The sequence below is a fragment of the Micropterus salmoides genome, unplaced genomic scaffold (genome assembly GCF_014851395.1).
Source record: "Micropterus salmoides isolate LMB-PRFRI ecotype aquatic unplaced genomic scaffold, ASM1485139v1 Ms_hic_scaffold_11, whole genome shotgun sequence".
Lineage (NCBI taxonomy): Eukaryota > Metazoa > Chordata > Actinopteri > Centrarchiformes > Centrarchidae > Micropterus > Micropterus salmoides.
Genome location: NW_024040152.1, coordinates 13320789 through 13337593, shown reverse-complemented (window position 1 = coordinate 13337593; position 16805 = coordinate 13320789).

The window sequence follows — 16805 nt, the reverse complement described above, 5'->3', positions numbered from 1 at the left end:
TTACACACCCAATCACTCCTCCCCCCTTAAGAGTTCACTGAGCCTCTATCCAGCTGCTAGAGTGTTATTTTAAACTGTAATGGTCAAATGCACATATGTTATACACCACAGTGTAAAACAAGTTAGCATAGCCATTTTCAAATAAATGTTTTATATTAATGGTACATAGTAAGTAGCATAGAGGCTTTCAAAGGCAACTGAGAAAGCCGGTGAATGGCTCATTTTTCTGTGAGGTTACAACTCATTCACAAATAGACAATACAAAAGTTATTTTAAATGTTAAATGGCTTTGGGTGAATTATCACCCAACTATGTAGCTCAACTGAGCTTTTTGTTTTGGGTTTGAAGAACTCCGTCTATGGCAGAGTTTCAGGAAAAACGGTCTAATAAACCCATTGCATTCGCTACCTTCTAAAATGAGAGTGAATATTTTATTCAACAAGTGGCCAGAAATGCAGCAGAAATGCTACTGTTGGTCTGTACTGGATGGATAAATGGCAAATTGTATGCTAACACATTAGCTATATAAAAAATAAAAATTTGAATACATCACCATGTGTCATTGTTGTTGGCCTACAAGTGTCCAAAAAGTCACTTAATGCAGCTTTGAGCACATTTTGCTGGGTGTCTGACAATAACACTTTCAGATACACTGGTAATTCTGTTAATGATTTCTAAAAGTATATAATCCAAACATGAGAAATGTATAATTTCATCTCTTATCTTCTTGGCGCAGGTTAAAACTTTACACACATTTTCTGATCATCTGCTGACAAAAATGTAAAGAACTAATTCAGAGAGTTGCTGTTTATTGTTGCGTTTTTTTTTTTCAGATTTTGAGAAAGGAGAAGCTGGATCCGATGAAATTAACAAGAAAATTTAATAAAAATAGGTGAATAAAAGATGGCATTACAGAACAAACAACAAAACAAAAATCCCTCCTTTCACACCATTTATTGGTGTGAAATCACTATTAGACTTAGCATATCTACAATTATGTCATTGAAATGTCAGAAGTTGTAAAATCAAATCATGATTTAAGCAAAGAAATCATCTTCCTCTTCTCTGACCTCACTATCTGACTCTTCGTCTTCCATGGGTTGAGCAATCTTCCTGGGTCTTCTAAATCTTTTGTGAAATTTGTACTGTTTGGTGGAATAAAGTTTATTATGTGTGCAGTATTAATGGGCTGAATGGGTTCTGTGGTTGACCTATTTTCTGGAGATGAGACTATAGGATTATTGTTATAAATAGAGAAATGATTACGGCTGAAGTTGATATTGTTCCCTTTATCCCACAAAACTCTAGGTGCCTAAATTTATTCCCTCCCTTGAATTCCATTTTTGTCTTGCTGGTGAAACTGTGATTCAAAACAAATGAGGTAAATGTGGAAGGAAAAAGAAAACAAACAAAAAATAAAATATAAATAGAGAATGACTGAGTTTTCTACTACCAGAGTCAACATTTCTGAATCTGCTGTGTATAATCCTAATTCATGTTCACAGCGTGGCCAAATCAGTTCTAACCTCCTCTATTGATTGGGAGGGGGCTTGAGTGGGTGTGCAATGTGTAAGGTGGTGTTCTCTTGGTTGCATGGTTTTTTTGTGGTTTTTCTGAATCCCTCTTCTTCTGTCCTCTTCCTCCTGCGTTGGTAACATGCCAATGTTACGTCTCCCCTCTGCATCCTCTTCTTGCATCTTCACTGGTTATGACAGTTATTTCCTTCCTTGTGTGAAACAGTGTGAATGTGAAAATCAGTGTAAATGACATCAGTTCGACTGGTGAGTGCAAATGAATCAATAATCTGTGTGGGTGTTGTGGTTATATGAGTACTAGTGGAGTCTGTTTGTTGAGAGCTCCTTGTAGAAAAACGTCTGCCATCTTGTTGAGCTGGTGTTGGAGTACCCTAGCTGTGCTGACCAGGACAGTGGTGAGCACTGCAGCCATTGTCTGTGTTGTTGGAGGGCATCCTCGCTGGGGAAACACTTCGCACTGTGATGCATGGACCCATGTGTCCCTCTCAACTACCCTGGCGGCAGTTGAAGTTGGCCGTATCACCTGGGATGATCTTAACTGTCTGGTGATGGTCTCACTGCTTTCGCTGCCTGTCTGGATGTTGTGGGGCATTAGTTCATTAGTTTTGTTAGTCGATTAGTTTCAACAATTAAACACAACATTTTCAACACACCACTCAAAAAAAATTATTAAATTAGAAACCCAAAACCCTTGGTGCGCACCATAATATTTACAATTCCCCATCCCTCCTTTTGATACATGGTGAAGAACCATGTATCAATGCTAGGAGACATCTTTAAAGGGAAAGAATACAGTAGAAAGCCTATGCAGTTAGAATAAAGCAGGGCAGCATCACCGGGTCGTTAGAAACCTCTATGGGCCTACCATTGTATACAGCAGTAGAAGGCAGGTGAGGAAAGAATGCAAACAATCGGTTGATTAGAAATTCTTGGTGAGCCGGACCTGTAGAAGAGAAAAGGCCATTTTAATGCATGCTGGGAATCAAAATGCATACTGTGTTGTTCCTAGGGTGACAAAGAACCATATGCTACAAATCAAGTCACATAGCTGCCCGCACTGACTCCATCTACAAAACAAAAAGCAGAGTTAAGGTTAGAAAGATTTAGCTGCGTCAAACAGTCTGAAACAAAAGAAGAGCTGGACAGAATCCTGCTTCCAGTCATTAAAGTCAGTCAAAAGTTGGTCAAAATGCTTTTAAGTCAGTGAAAAATGTGTCTGCCTAGCAGTTCAAAATCAAAAAATAAGAATCAGTCAATGGCCAGCAGTTTCCCCATGTCTGGGGTGGAGATCTCCACAAAGGAAAAATTATAATCCATGAAAGGCACTAGCCTGCCAGAGCCAAGAGAATTTAGTATTGTGGTCTTTGGAAAATCCTGGATTTCCTGTGCCTGATTTGTGATGAAATTAAAAACGCACCCCTTTTGGAACGAAATCCACCTAATCATTTGAAAAATCCTTATGACAGTTCCCTGCTAAGAACCTAATAGTGACACTGTGTCACTTTGACAATCTCCTGTTTTGGGAGATACAAACAAATATAATCATCACCCATTGCAAAAATGTGAAGACAAGACTGAATCTTGAGTCAGGATGAACTTAATGCTTAAATGTGCATTTTGCTGAATCAATCACAGAAAATCAACATGGAGCTGTTAGAACCCACGACAATAGCTTTACCGCATAAGGTCATTTATTTATTTCCCTAAGATCTTGAAAAACTACCAGCAGCCCCCTTTTCTCTAGAGGCAGGATGGGGGAGTTTGCATGGTGTAAGAAGAGCATTTCATAACTGGTATTTTCTTTTCCCTAAAAAATAAATGTGTGTAAAATATCTGTGTCTACATGTAAATAGGTTTGATGGCTGTTTCAACATCTGTGTCAGGAATGAGAAATTCATGTTCTATGAGCATTATGGAGCACTTTAGATTTAATCAATGAAACTTCTGCTTCTGAGTCTACAAGAAATCAGACTAGGGTGTTTATGTAAATACTGGTTTATCCCTCCCATCAGTGGTGTCTACGTGTGGGTCTGTGTCTAGGCCTATGTGCTGCTTTCTGCTGCATCCTATTTTTGTACTGACTAGACCCTGGAAGCTGCACAGTGAGGCCCCCAGATGGTGCATGTGGCCAGGATTCTTCTGGACCTTGTTCCTCTTCCCAGGCAGTCATTGGCATCTGGGAGTAGTTGGATGGCATGCTCCTCCCTCTGTTTTGTTATCTCCTTCAGATGTGGTGGGGGGCAGGGCAACCTTTACTTTGCCCCTTAGTCTGAGTATGCATGTTTTGTTGTCCTCTTCTTCTGACTCAGAAGAATCACTGGAGGTGTCCTCACCTTTTCCTTCCTCTCTGGATGTGTCACACATCCCTTCTTCTTCCTTTCATTTTCTTCTTCACATTCTTCTTGTCCTTCACTGTCATAACCAGTCCTATGCTTTCTAGGGTTTTTCTTACTCTTCATCTTTCTCTTCTCCTCTTCTGTTTGTCTCTGCCTCAGTCTCTGTCTTTCACTTCCCAGCATTGTGGCTTCCTCCTTGAGCCTGAAGGCTCCATCTCCAGTGCACTCATTCTCTCTACACATTTGTCCTTGATCCGGGGTGGAGAAGGAAGGAGGAACAGGTCTTGTCATTGGCGTTCCGGTGCCGACACTTCCTGTTCTGCTTGTATTGTTCTGTTCAAAGTGTGTTTTCCATCTCCCTCTTTCTGTCACCATGTCCCCTTTTTTCACTTGGCTGTCTCTTTGATGTAACCCTCACCATCAATCCTTTTAGGGTTATGTGGTTCTTCTGCAACTTGTATTATTTCATCCAGCTGCCCATGATCTGTCCAAAAACCCTTTTGAATCCCAGTGGGCGTGTTCCTGCCCTCCCGTCAGTTGCGGCAGGGGATTTGGAGATGTCACTCTGTTACCATCTGCAATAGCTGTGCATCCCCTCTTCACCATTTCTCCTGAGCCAGTATTCGAGGGCTGCAAATGAAAAAGAAGCTTCTTGGGACAGTTAGTTTGAGTCTTCTCCCCATATAGTCTTACTTCAGTCACTGTTGTGTGAACTGGGGAAACAGTCAACAGGTCAGGGCACAGTCCCCTCACCTGTGTGTCAGCTTCTTTCTGGATTTGGTCAGCAGGGGGTCAGTAGCCTAGGCCTAATTGTTATGTGTGAAAGAGTTGTCTCTTTTAATGGCAAAAGACTGGTAGCTTATGGTTTTTCAACATATTTTCTACACCTTCCTAAAACAATCTGTATTTAGTGTGCCCGGGATAGGAAAAAGGCCAACATCAAGAACCACACCTTTTCCCCATTTTTCTGCCATTAATTTATCTGGACCTGAAAGAGTGTCAGGCAAGAATTAAGTTTCCCCAATTTGCTCCCCATGTTTTATACTGACTCACAGGAACAGACTTGCTTTTACTTGCAATGGTTTTTCATTCACACAATCACTCTGATCTTCCCATATTTGTAATACTGACAGATTTTATCAAACACACACTAACTCTGGAGAAACTCTCTCAGTCCTATGACATTTGCAAGATTGTGTATTCGTTTTTGTTTACAATTGTGTATGCTAGACACTGAAATGAGTTTATCACAGAGTTTTCTGTATTTATCATCTCATACACATCCAGATATTTTCCTTCTATAGTGGAACATAATGTTTAAAACAAACACTTATTACTTCACAAAAACTCTTTAAAACTATACGGAAAACATCTGGAAACTAGTCATAGTGCATACCTCCATAGGTATATATTTAATATTTCTTAAGATAGGACAGTTTTAGAGCTAGAGAGAGAGAGAATAAACATGTGACAACTGCCATGGAGTGGGACCCTGCAGGCCACTGCAGCAAGGGCTCAACCTTTCAAAAACATGTGTCCTTTTTTTTTTTTTTTTTTACCCTATGCAAAAATAAAATAACAATAGAACTCAAGGTACTGATTGATTTCAACTTAATTCACCTCAGAAGCAGTCGTGAGAGAGTCATAAGAGTTGAATATCTGTATCAACCAATATCTCAACAAAGTTTTTTCAAAACACAAACAAACAAAAAACATTCCTCAGTCACCACAAAACAGTTTTTTGAAACACTGCTTTGTTTCACTCCTTTTGACTCCTGATTTCAATGCAAACAATCCTTATTTACAAAGATTTTACTTATTTACAGTATGTACAGACCTATATTCAATTGATACCTATTTTCACACACAATACTAGGCTCACTCTTGTGACCTCGGACCGTACCGAACCTTCATACAGGTTTTTCACACTTAATACTAGGCGATACAAAAGGAACAAGACTGCGCTTCTCCCTTCTGTACCCCCGAAAAAACCCAGAATTTTCGAAACTCTAGGTAGCGCAAAAATAGGTAGACGGCGCTACTGTTCAAGACTCCGAAAAATTCAGAGAATTCTCGACCTACATACAGGTTTTATTTTTTACCTCTAGGATCATAAAGGCAGAAAATGAGAGGTCTTTGTATGGGACTAAGAAACAATTACATACCATGGACCTTCATACAGGCTTTTAAGCTTCAGACAAACAATTACATACCATGGACCTTCATACAGGCTTTTAAGCTTCAGACAAACAATTACATACCATGGACCTTCATACAGGCTTTTAAGCTTCAGACAAACAATAACATACTATTGTTCTATATTGCCATCTCGAATGATATTTAACAATCGGTATTTTCACTTTAAAATCACTTTAAAATATTAACAGACTTACGGAGTAGATGCTGCTTGATTCTCACACCTAAAATCTCCTATATAACCTATACAGAGTTTTGATAAAACAGGTCTCTGTTCTTACCTTTCGATATTTGGGCCCATGTGAGAATCAGGTAGTCGTCCGTTCTCCGTCTGAAGTTTTGTCCTGTCCTCCTTTTCTCAAAATCACGTCGGGGTCACCAATTGTTGCGTTTTTTTTCAGATTTTGAGAAAGGAGAAGCTGGATCCAATGAAATTAACAAGAAAATTGAATAAAAAATAGGTGAATAAAAGATGGCATTACAGAACAAACAACAAAACAAAAACACTGCAGTGGACTGGAAAGTTGTTCCTCCTTTCAGATTTACAGCTTACAGTCCTGATTCTCGCAAAATGAATTGTTAATATCCTCCAGGTATGTAGGCGGGTCTTTTCCTCCAAATGGCCCAGGACCATAGCCATTGGTCGTTTGGTCACTTCTTCGTCAATTAGGAAGGGTGTACCTTACTGCTCTATGGTACTTTTGGTCGAACAAAAGAGCGCCAATTCCCAGACGTGAAACCCCCTTCAATCTACAGGAATAAACAGTCTTTTGCTCTAAACTAATCATGGAGAACAACAGGGCTTGTCTACAAAATGGTTGACACCCTATCTTAAGTGTCAATGAAACAGTCAAAAAACTGTCCTTCTGGCACTAAACAAAGAGGTGTCCGTCTTCTTTACATTACAAAGAGGATACAAACAATGGTTTAATCAACATTCTAATGCAATCGTTTGGCCTAAAATCCTGCAGGTTTACATTTGAATGAAAGCACTGAAACACTGGAGTACATTAAGTTTGTTTTAACTTTTTAAAACTCAACATTATCCAAACATTCATTATGACCTAAATTTACATTTTTAGTTAGGCCACAACCCCTGATGGTAGAAAGAGTCTGGTGGAGTAATATAAGGAGCAACAAAGTCTACCTAAGAATGGTGGTGGGGTGTATGGGTGAGTGATGTAAACTCAGGACTTTCACTCAAGATAACGAGGCTCAAGTTCCGTGAGAAAGAAAGTCAAAGATGACAAGTTTTAGGTTAAATGTTTTGTTGATGACTTACGACATAATGTGCTCTTAACCCAAGCTACAATCTTTTCCTAAAACTAACCAAGTCATTTTGTTGCCTAAAACTAACTAAACTACTTTTGTTACATTTTCCACATGTTAAACATTGCGTGACTTACAATACATAATGTAGGCATTGTCATTGTACTTCCCAATAAACATGGGTGATGTTTTGGAAACGGCCTTATGTGTAGTTTTGGGACACTTAGGTATGAGGACATGTTGCATGTCTAGGTCAGAGGAGTAGCCTACTTACCCGATTCATGTGCATGAGGTTTGTTGTTGATTCTAAATTTAAATTAGAGCATTGTTCAAATGTGGCCAGCTAGATGCTACTCAGAACTAAAAGTAACCAAGTATGTTACATTATGTAGAGATTCCTAAATTTTATAATAACTATTTAATGATAAGTTAATGTACCCATCAATAAACAGGCATTTAAATCCTTGTACCTGTAAGTTTTTTAAAGACCCCCCCCCCCCACCAAATCGAGTTATGCAAACTATGTTCATTTTATAAACAAAATCACCATTATTAATAGAACATAATTTAAGTCATCTTAAAAGTTAATTGAGCTTAATGGAGCTGTGGAAATTGGGCTATGTGAGAGTACTGTATGAAACCAATCAATATTGAATATACAAAGAGTGTCACAATTCAGAGGTGGTGAGCGCAGAGGAGGTGCGAGGCCAAACGTAAGACACTGAGGAAGACGTACAGTTCAAGGGTTTATTCAAACTTACTGAAACACAGGGTGTACACAGAAAGGTGCAGACAGAGTCCAAAATAAAGCCAAACCCATACAGCACTGGAACTAGGTCCAAATCAGGCAGGTAATCCAGAATAAGAGAGAACGATCCTCCAAACAGATGACTGAGTGTAACACACTACACATGACAACACAATGACCAGACACAAAGTGAGGGAACAAACAAGTATATATGCACACATGGGTTAACGAGCTGGGCGGGAGCAACACAGGTGACTGGGATCAGGTTAACGAGGGAGGCAGAGAGACAGCAGGAAAACGGAGAGACCGGCAGGCCAGCATAGAGACAGTTAACCCAGAATACAGACCAAAAGTAAACACTAAGACATGAACTGAGACACAACTAGGACACAGGGCTGAGATGCAGAGCTAAACAGAACCAGTAGATGAACAAGGGAATACACAAGACTAAACAGAGAACACAAGACCAGGGACCAAAACCACAAACAGAAAACATGGACCAAATGCTAAGGTTTAACTAAACTAGACTGGACACAGGACAACAGACCGGACTGAACCCTTAAACAACATACTAATTAACAGATACTGAACTGATCAAATATAACAAAAACTCACAGAGGGCAAAACTAAAACATGGCCGACAGGCAGAATGTGACAGAGAGAAATGTCTAACCAGATAATAAATTGTGAAGGCTATTTTTTACTTAACTCAAATACCTCCAGGTGATTTCCCTGACTTTCAAACAGGGTTATGTACAGAAGGCTACTGTAAGGGTGAATGAACACCGATGAAAATGTTGGTTTTGGACAAGAGAGTCAGAGTGAAAGTTAAATCTGGCTTAGGACTATAAAGACAATAAACATATTGTGAGACTAGCAAAACCAGCACATAGGCATGTGACTCTTTGCTGAACATCAACCTGTTGTAGGTTGAGTAAACAAAGTTTTACTGTCACAACCTGATCAGTCACACACAGTTATTTATGGCAGTCATCATTTTGAACAGTAAATGTACATTGTACAGTGTGTTACCTACAGTTAACAACCACGGTGTATGTAGCTTCCTCAGTGTTGATTGGGTTGCTGATTTTACAGGAATATTCTCCACTGTCTTTTTTATTCAGACTGATAAAAGACAGCACTCTGTTCTTGTCGTAAAGTATCATGTTGTCAGCCAGAGTCAGATCTGAGCCGTCCTTCACCCACTTTCTGGTAAAGACAGTGCCAGCTTCATCACAGGTTAGGTTGACAGAGCTCCCCTCAATCGGCATGTTTGTTGATGATTTGACAGAAGCACCTGATATTCTCTCTGTAGACCAAAACATCACAGAATTTGTATGAAAACAGGAACAACTAACTGCAAACATTATAACTACTGCACCCTGAAACATAAATATAATGTGACAGGTGCCATACTAAAGAGTTATTTAAAGTTTTGAACAACGTATAATATCTCAGCTATATCATCTATATATATATATATATACCGAATGAGCGGAATACGTGACATTACATTAAGTTCTTAGATAGAAGATAAGATGACAGTTCACACACTGAATAGTGGAAAAGTCTGTTTCAAAACAGTAAAGACATTTGCAAGACTCATGGTAACATGCTCTCCATTTGTTCAGACGTTATTGTTTCAAAATTGTGACCACAAGTCTTAATAGAGAATGAAATCCTTAAACCTCAAATTTGTTTGGCCTCTTGGAATGAGTGGATACAAGCTATAAACACAATATTGACACACAATTATTGTTTAAGTTGATACAGCAAACAAACAGTTGCCTATTTTTTAGGTTACACATTTAAGGAGATAGATGAGTAACTTGTATCATCGTAGCATGTAATCTTCTGCTGTTGACGTCATTTCCACATTTCAAAAAACCCTAACCGTTCTAATTAGATGTGAAGTGCTTTGTGACTTTTACCGACCTGTAAGAATAAATTAACATGGATGAGTTGGCTGGCCCTCAGTGGATAAATAACAGCCAACTGAAAAAGCAGCTCAAGCCTGCTTCAGGGCCCTGCACTGGGTTGCACCAGCTGTGTGTAAAGCTGATGATACACGGGGCAACTTTTTGAGCAATGTTACCGGGCAGTCTTGCTAGTTGCAAGTCCGACTATGTTTTGAACAGATAGCGTCGGTGCAGGGCAGGTGGCAGAGTGGTGGGGGAAGAGGATTATGGTAGTAATCTTTACTCATTACCATTGACGGCAACGTTGCCCTGCACGATTGCTCTAAAAGTTGCTCTGTGTATCATCAGCTTCAGTGCTCTCCTAAGTTAGGGTGCAAAGTCAAGGCTAAAAACTTTGTAACAAAATCATCTACTAAGATTGTTCCCCACAAACATCCTTGGAAACTACAATGACCACAATGACTGTCGTTACAACAGTCAGGAGCACCAACGAACCAAGCAGTATCCATCACCTTGATAATGACCCCATAGAGTTTAAATGGATGGGATTCCCTGACAGTCAGTCAGAACTGAAGAAGCCACTTGGATGAGAGGCGAAACGTATTCAAATCAGGTATTTATTGTGGTATTGGATTTGTCCAGAATGGCAAACCCCCCTTTAACAGAATGCTAATTCAAGTGCTAAATCCAAATATCATTAGTGACAATAAAATGCTATCTTATTGATTATGTCACTGCCGTAAAAACCTGTTCATTTCAACTTACCCAGTACAGAGACAACTGATGGCTGAGAAGTTTGATATCTCAGAGTTTTTTGTTAAAGGCCTGGCAGCTGTAGTTACCACTTTGACTCATCTGAATGTTTATCAGTGTGAGCTCTGGTCCAGTATCAGACTGCAGGTCTCCATTCAGAAACCAGTTAAACTGGGCAGAAGGTCTGGAGACAGCTGAACAGGACAGACTGATATTTGATCCTACCTACTTCAAAGTATTCTTGTGTCGGAGATATTGTCAAATAAATATTTTCTGGCCCATCTACAGTGTGTGCTGTATGAGGAGTAAAAAACAACAACAAACATTATCAAAAAGTAATGTTAGCAGGTTGATCAAAATGCTACTTAACATGCAGCTTAGCTCAGTGCGAAGCCTCATTACACCATCAACTGAAAGTCAAAGATGTCCACAGTACAGAGCAAACTGCATGAATATAGTGCAAGATAAATGTTATGCTCACGTAGGTTAGTAACTCACTAATGGTTAGGTTTACTGGATCACTGGTGCCATTACTGACAGGATTGAACACACGACACCTGAAGGGTCCCTGGTCATAGCGGGTCACACTGACTATGGTGAGAGAGGAGCCACCATCAGTGAGCTGAACTCTGTCGCTGGCTGTAACCTCAGAGCTGCAGTTCAGCCAGAGGAAAAAATAGGGAGGATCCAGAGGAGGAGCAGGACAGACGGACAGAGCTGCTGAACTCCACCAAGTCTGTGCTGCTGGCATTTACCTTTACATTAGAGACTGGCACTGTGGGTGAAAAACAAAATAGTTTTGACTCATATCATAATATTTGTCAAAAAAACTTTTTAATTCATTCATCCCAAGCCAGAACTGTTGTAAGACCCCATCACTCATCAGAAGTTTAATCAGAAATTTGGTTTCACGGGTTGTTTATAATAATATATAATAATAGAATTGTTATATACTTGCCGCCAGCTAACAAAGGGAATATTGTTCATTAGACAGCACTAAAGTTGAGTATTTGGATGAATCCCATAATGTTAATGACACTAACTATGATGATAATTCGTGACTGGACATTGATGGTTTGTATTTGCTCTTGAGGCTAAGAAGAAGCAATGACGAACAATTATAGAATGTAGCAGTGGCGGTTCTAGACCACTTTTATTGAGGGGGCCAGTCTGGGGCCAGTTGTTTTGTCAGAGGGGCCCATTCAATCAGAGACAAAGGCAAAGTTCAAGCTTTCAAAATGTCTTGTTTAGTATATATACTTATATATTTCAAAGGGTTTTTACGGTGTTGCCAGTAAGTTGCCAGTAAGTTTCTGTAATTCAGATTTACAGTACTATAACCATTTTTCACTTTTACACAAATATGTTACTGTAATTATGTAATTCAGAATACAGTACTGTTACTGTAAACAAAATACAGTTACACTACTGTAATCCCATTTTTTTAAAGATTATTTATATTATTTATTTATTCATTCATGCATGCATTATTTTTTTAACCTACACAAGTACTAATGATTTAACCCAGACAGACACAGTAATTATAAAATTTCAAATTCTTTATTTAAACATTTGTCATACTTAATGCACTTACAAGAAATGTTATTTTCAGAAATTCATTTAAAATAACATAAAAGAAATTATATTACATGTATAAACCTTACCTCAATTATAAGTGCATTCAATGTTACTGTCATAACACAATGCAAAAAGTACTGTGCAGAACAAAGTATCTGTACGGCATACAGAACTGTATATTTACCAACAAGAGAAGAACACAAAGAAAATACTGATCTGCTGACTGGAATGCTTTTTTACAAATAATCATTAACCACATTAACATAGGAAATAGCAGTAACAATAGATACTGTGCTTTTTTGGTACAAAATACTAAACATTGTCTGAATATGAGTGAAATATCCATGTCAAATGACTAACTCTTTAAGTACATACAAAAATAAATATTCTCTGGGGTGTACCAATCATGTAACTCAATACAAACCACACACTTTCACTGCTGCACATTTGGATCTTAACCGACCTGCAATCCGCTCCTTTTCTGGCAAGAAGTCTGTTGTTCACAGCTTGTTCAGGGATGGAAGGCTCCCCTGTAGGTAAAGAATTTTGGTCATAAATTAAGTTTTTACACTGATAGAGTTGATAAAATATATCAATATCTTGCATAATGATCACAGTGGAATCAGCTTTCCTCTAAAACTATAAAAATCAATAAAAACTGAATATTGTAGCATTTGTGAAAGAAGAATTAGTTGCAGGGCGGGTTTCCCTAATAAACAGGCAACTGTACTGTGTATAGTACATATCCTGTTGAAAAAAGTGTCTCACCTAATCCAAGTTCTTCCACTCAAACTCTGTTAGCTGGTGGACAAAGGATGACACTCTGTTGTTGATGACTGCCATCTTCCACTTCACCATTTCTCCTGTCCTAGGACTCACTCCAATTTTTGCGGTGCATTTGGTTCCATCACCTGGATTTATCTTCATGAAGAATCTTTAGGGAAGAGAAAATTTACAACAACAAATATTTTCCATTCTTATGTAAAGTTAGTATTTACTGCAAAAATGTGTCATTTTTCTGTGGCTTTTGCCTAGAAACTGGGCCACTGCAACTAATGTAAGCAAAACTACTTAATGTTAATTTTTACATCTTGAGGATAATGCGATATTTTAATATGTTTTCTATTCTATGGTGTCACACTACAATAAAACATGAACATGAAACATATTCACTTTTATGTTAGTTGTAAGATGAACTGCATATTTAGAATATGCCTATGTTAGTTATAAGCTAACATATGAAATGTACAACAAATGAATGCTAAAACTAGAAATGTGCCTAGCTATCACTTAGTTTACAATAATGCAATTAACCGAACTGACTTACAACTTACAGTTAGTCTCCTTACATTAGCTAGCTTATTATCGATGTGAGCTAAACATTGCTCTTGACATAATACATTTGATTTTAAAACTGAAAGTGTCTTCTGTAAAATTAACATCAACTCTGTTCACTTTGACAAAGTTAACGTTAAGTTACCAGTTTGAGTGCACAGACAATAACTTATAATCTTTTTTTCAAGTAACATACTTTTGAATTCATTTTTTGTTTTGTTTTAACCTTGGGTTTGTCGTCGGTAGTTCTCTGTCTTCACCACAGGTTAACTTCCACTGGTGTTGTCTTAGTTGTGTGTGCCTGAGCTTCCACCCCAGCGGTGATAAAGATAAAACTACTGATGCATCGGTGCCAAAAACAGCAGTTAGGGAAAATACAGTAACATGGATGTTACTGTAACCATATACAGTGGTTTACTGTAATTTTAAAATTTGATACATAAGATTTTTTAATTACAGTAAACCGCTGTATATGGTGTCTAACGTCACCTAAAATTCCCATAATGCAATGGAAATTACAGTTATTTACTGGAAAGAGGATATACAGTATTATACTGGGTGTTATGTGGTTAATAAATGTAGAAATTACATATAATGTAATGTTTTAGTATGTTTCAGTAACTTACAGTTATTTGTTTCAGTAACAGGATCTTTTTTCAGTAACTTAGTTATATATTTATTAAACAAAACAAAACATTCCTGTTTGACCAGTATGCTACTGTTATCGCTTTTTGTGTATGAAAAGTGCTGTTTAAATGCAATGCATTATTAAATTGTTGATAATAACTCACACTTTAAGGAGGGGGACTCAGGACAATTTCCAGAAATATCCAAAGGCTATCCATGCAATGGAAACATGGATTACAAGGACAAATTATTGTCTACAGTGCTGCATTCAGTTTAATTTTGTCGCAAGAAGATACATTACTATGATTACTGTAGACCAGGGCTATTCAATTATAAATTCAACTGGGCTGGATTTTAAAACCAGGACACAGAGATAGGCCGGACATTTTCTCAGGAGTTGGGATCATTAAGATTTTATTGACACACTTGTATTGGTAATCCTTATCGGTTCAGTTCTTTATGGATGCTCTTATCAGACCTATTTATTACTAAAAAATTGCATATTATTTAAATTGTTTGTTATTTCTAGAGAAGCAACAGGATTTACAGCAACAAAGTCACTAATATCTCACTGGAAACAAATTTAACATGTCAGTAAAATAAATATTACATATTCATGACATCAACATACTGTGTGAAGTTTACAAATTATGAACAACTCAGTCGCTCCTGTCCTCCTCCTCCCTCTGCTGCTGCTGGTAGAGAGGAGGGCTGGTCTGTCTCAGCCACCAGCTGAGTTTATAATGTATAAAGTACAGGTAAACTAAGCTAAACAGTTAATAAAGACAGACAGCTTTCACTTCAGCTTGTTTTTAACAATAAGATATTAGCTGAACTAGCGCTGTGCCTGTGTAAAACCTAAACACAGCTGCGGTGGATGAGAGACTGAGCAGATTAAAACATGGCGTTTTCCGTATTATTAAACAGGTGTGTTGGTAAAGTAATGGCTTTTTACTCGCAAAGTTTTTATTGAACCACGTATGTACACTAACCAGAGGAGTAGTCAACAATGTTTGTAATGTCTACTGATCAGCTGGCTGACTTCGTTCCATGTGTTCGCGCGTGCGCGTGCGCGGCGTGTGTGGAGTGGAGGTGCTCTGCAGACACACAGTGGAGCGGAGAGGCTGCAGGTCCGAAAGTAAGTGTTGAGCCTTGATTGGCAGTGATCGGTACAGCTCATGTGAAACTCAACAGAGATAAATGATGTAGTACGGTGGCCGGGAAGTGCAAAGCAACATTACAAAGACTGAAACACTTTTACAAAGCTTGAGACAAAGTTACATTTTGGAAAACATTTTTACCCTACCATAAAACACAATTACATGGGTGAAACACTTTTACCAAGGGCAAAACATTTTTACCAAGGACAAAACAAATTTACATTTTAGAAAACAAATTAGCAAGACGCAAAACACTTTTACCCGCCCCGAAACAAACTTACAAACGATCGATCCCTCACGGAAAGGGAATGTACCACATACCGGAAGTGACGAGTGAACGCGGGTGATAGGTGTTGTTGGTGAGCGCGGTTAATTCGTGTTTTCAATGTGGAGAATATGGCGTGAATATGAAGCATATAGGAATTTAAGTTTTTGGTGACCGAACATGGACTGCGACCGAGGGATGTTTTGCGGTAAACACATGAGCAGCTTAACGCGGTTTTGCTTTACGTGTGTCGGTGTTTGTAGTTTTTAAAGGACGCGAACCAGACGGAAACACAGGGGACTTCTCGACAGCCGGACAGTGCTAAGCAAAGTAAGTGTAGCATAATGCTAGCTATCTGAGGACATATGGACAAAATTGGGTAGTAATGCTAATGATTTTTCGAGCGGCTTCTAACATTTTACAGTCTCTATGCTTCTAACTTTCTATTTTGAAATGGAATTCTATCCATTTCAGCAGAACAACCATGCCCATCATACAAACAGTTCATGGAGTATAGAAGCTCGAAGTCAAAAGAAAGACTTTAACTATCTTTTAACTATGGGCCAAAAGGAAGATCTAGGCCTAAAGAAAGAAAAAACGTCCAGGTAAGTTGTACTGACCGTCCTATAAAATTTTGCAATGTTCTATATGTATTTGTGTGTGTGGATTTTACCTATACATGAATTATATCTTTGTTATATTACTAGATAAACGTAGGATTGATGGGGCCACATGGAACTGACGGAACTGATTTAAAACCTCTAAGAGGGAAAACACTCCCGTTCCCCTTCGAGGGAACTCGAACTGCGTCGGATACGACACTATGGGAACGCCTCTAGGCGAAGCAGGTCTGAACGTGAATGAAATCACTCCAATCCTATTGGCTTGTTGCTAGAACGGTAAGGTGTGACGGAATAACCGGAGGAGTATAAGCACACCTGTACACACTCATCATTAGCTTTTTTCTATTCAGCAGGCGCTCTGTATGTTGTTTGAAGAAAGCTCCAGTCCTACAAGCAGTGTGTCTTACCTGAAGAAGAAGTCTACCAGCATGTCCGGCAACCAGATGTACAGAAGGTGTGTT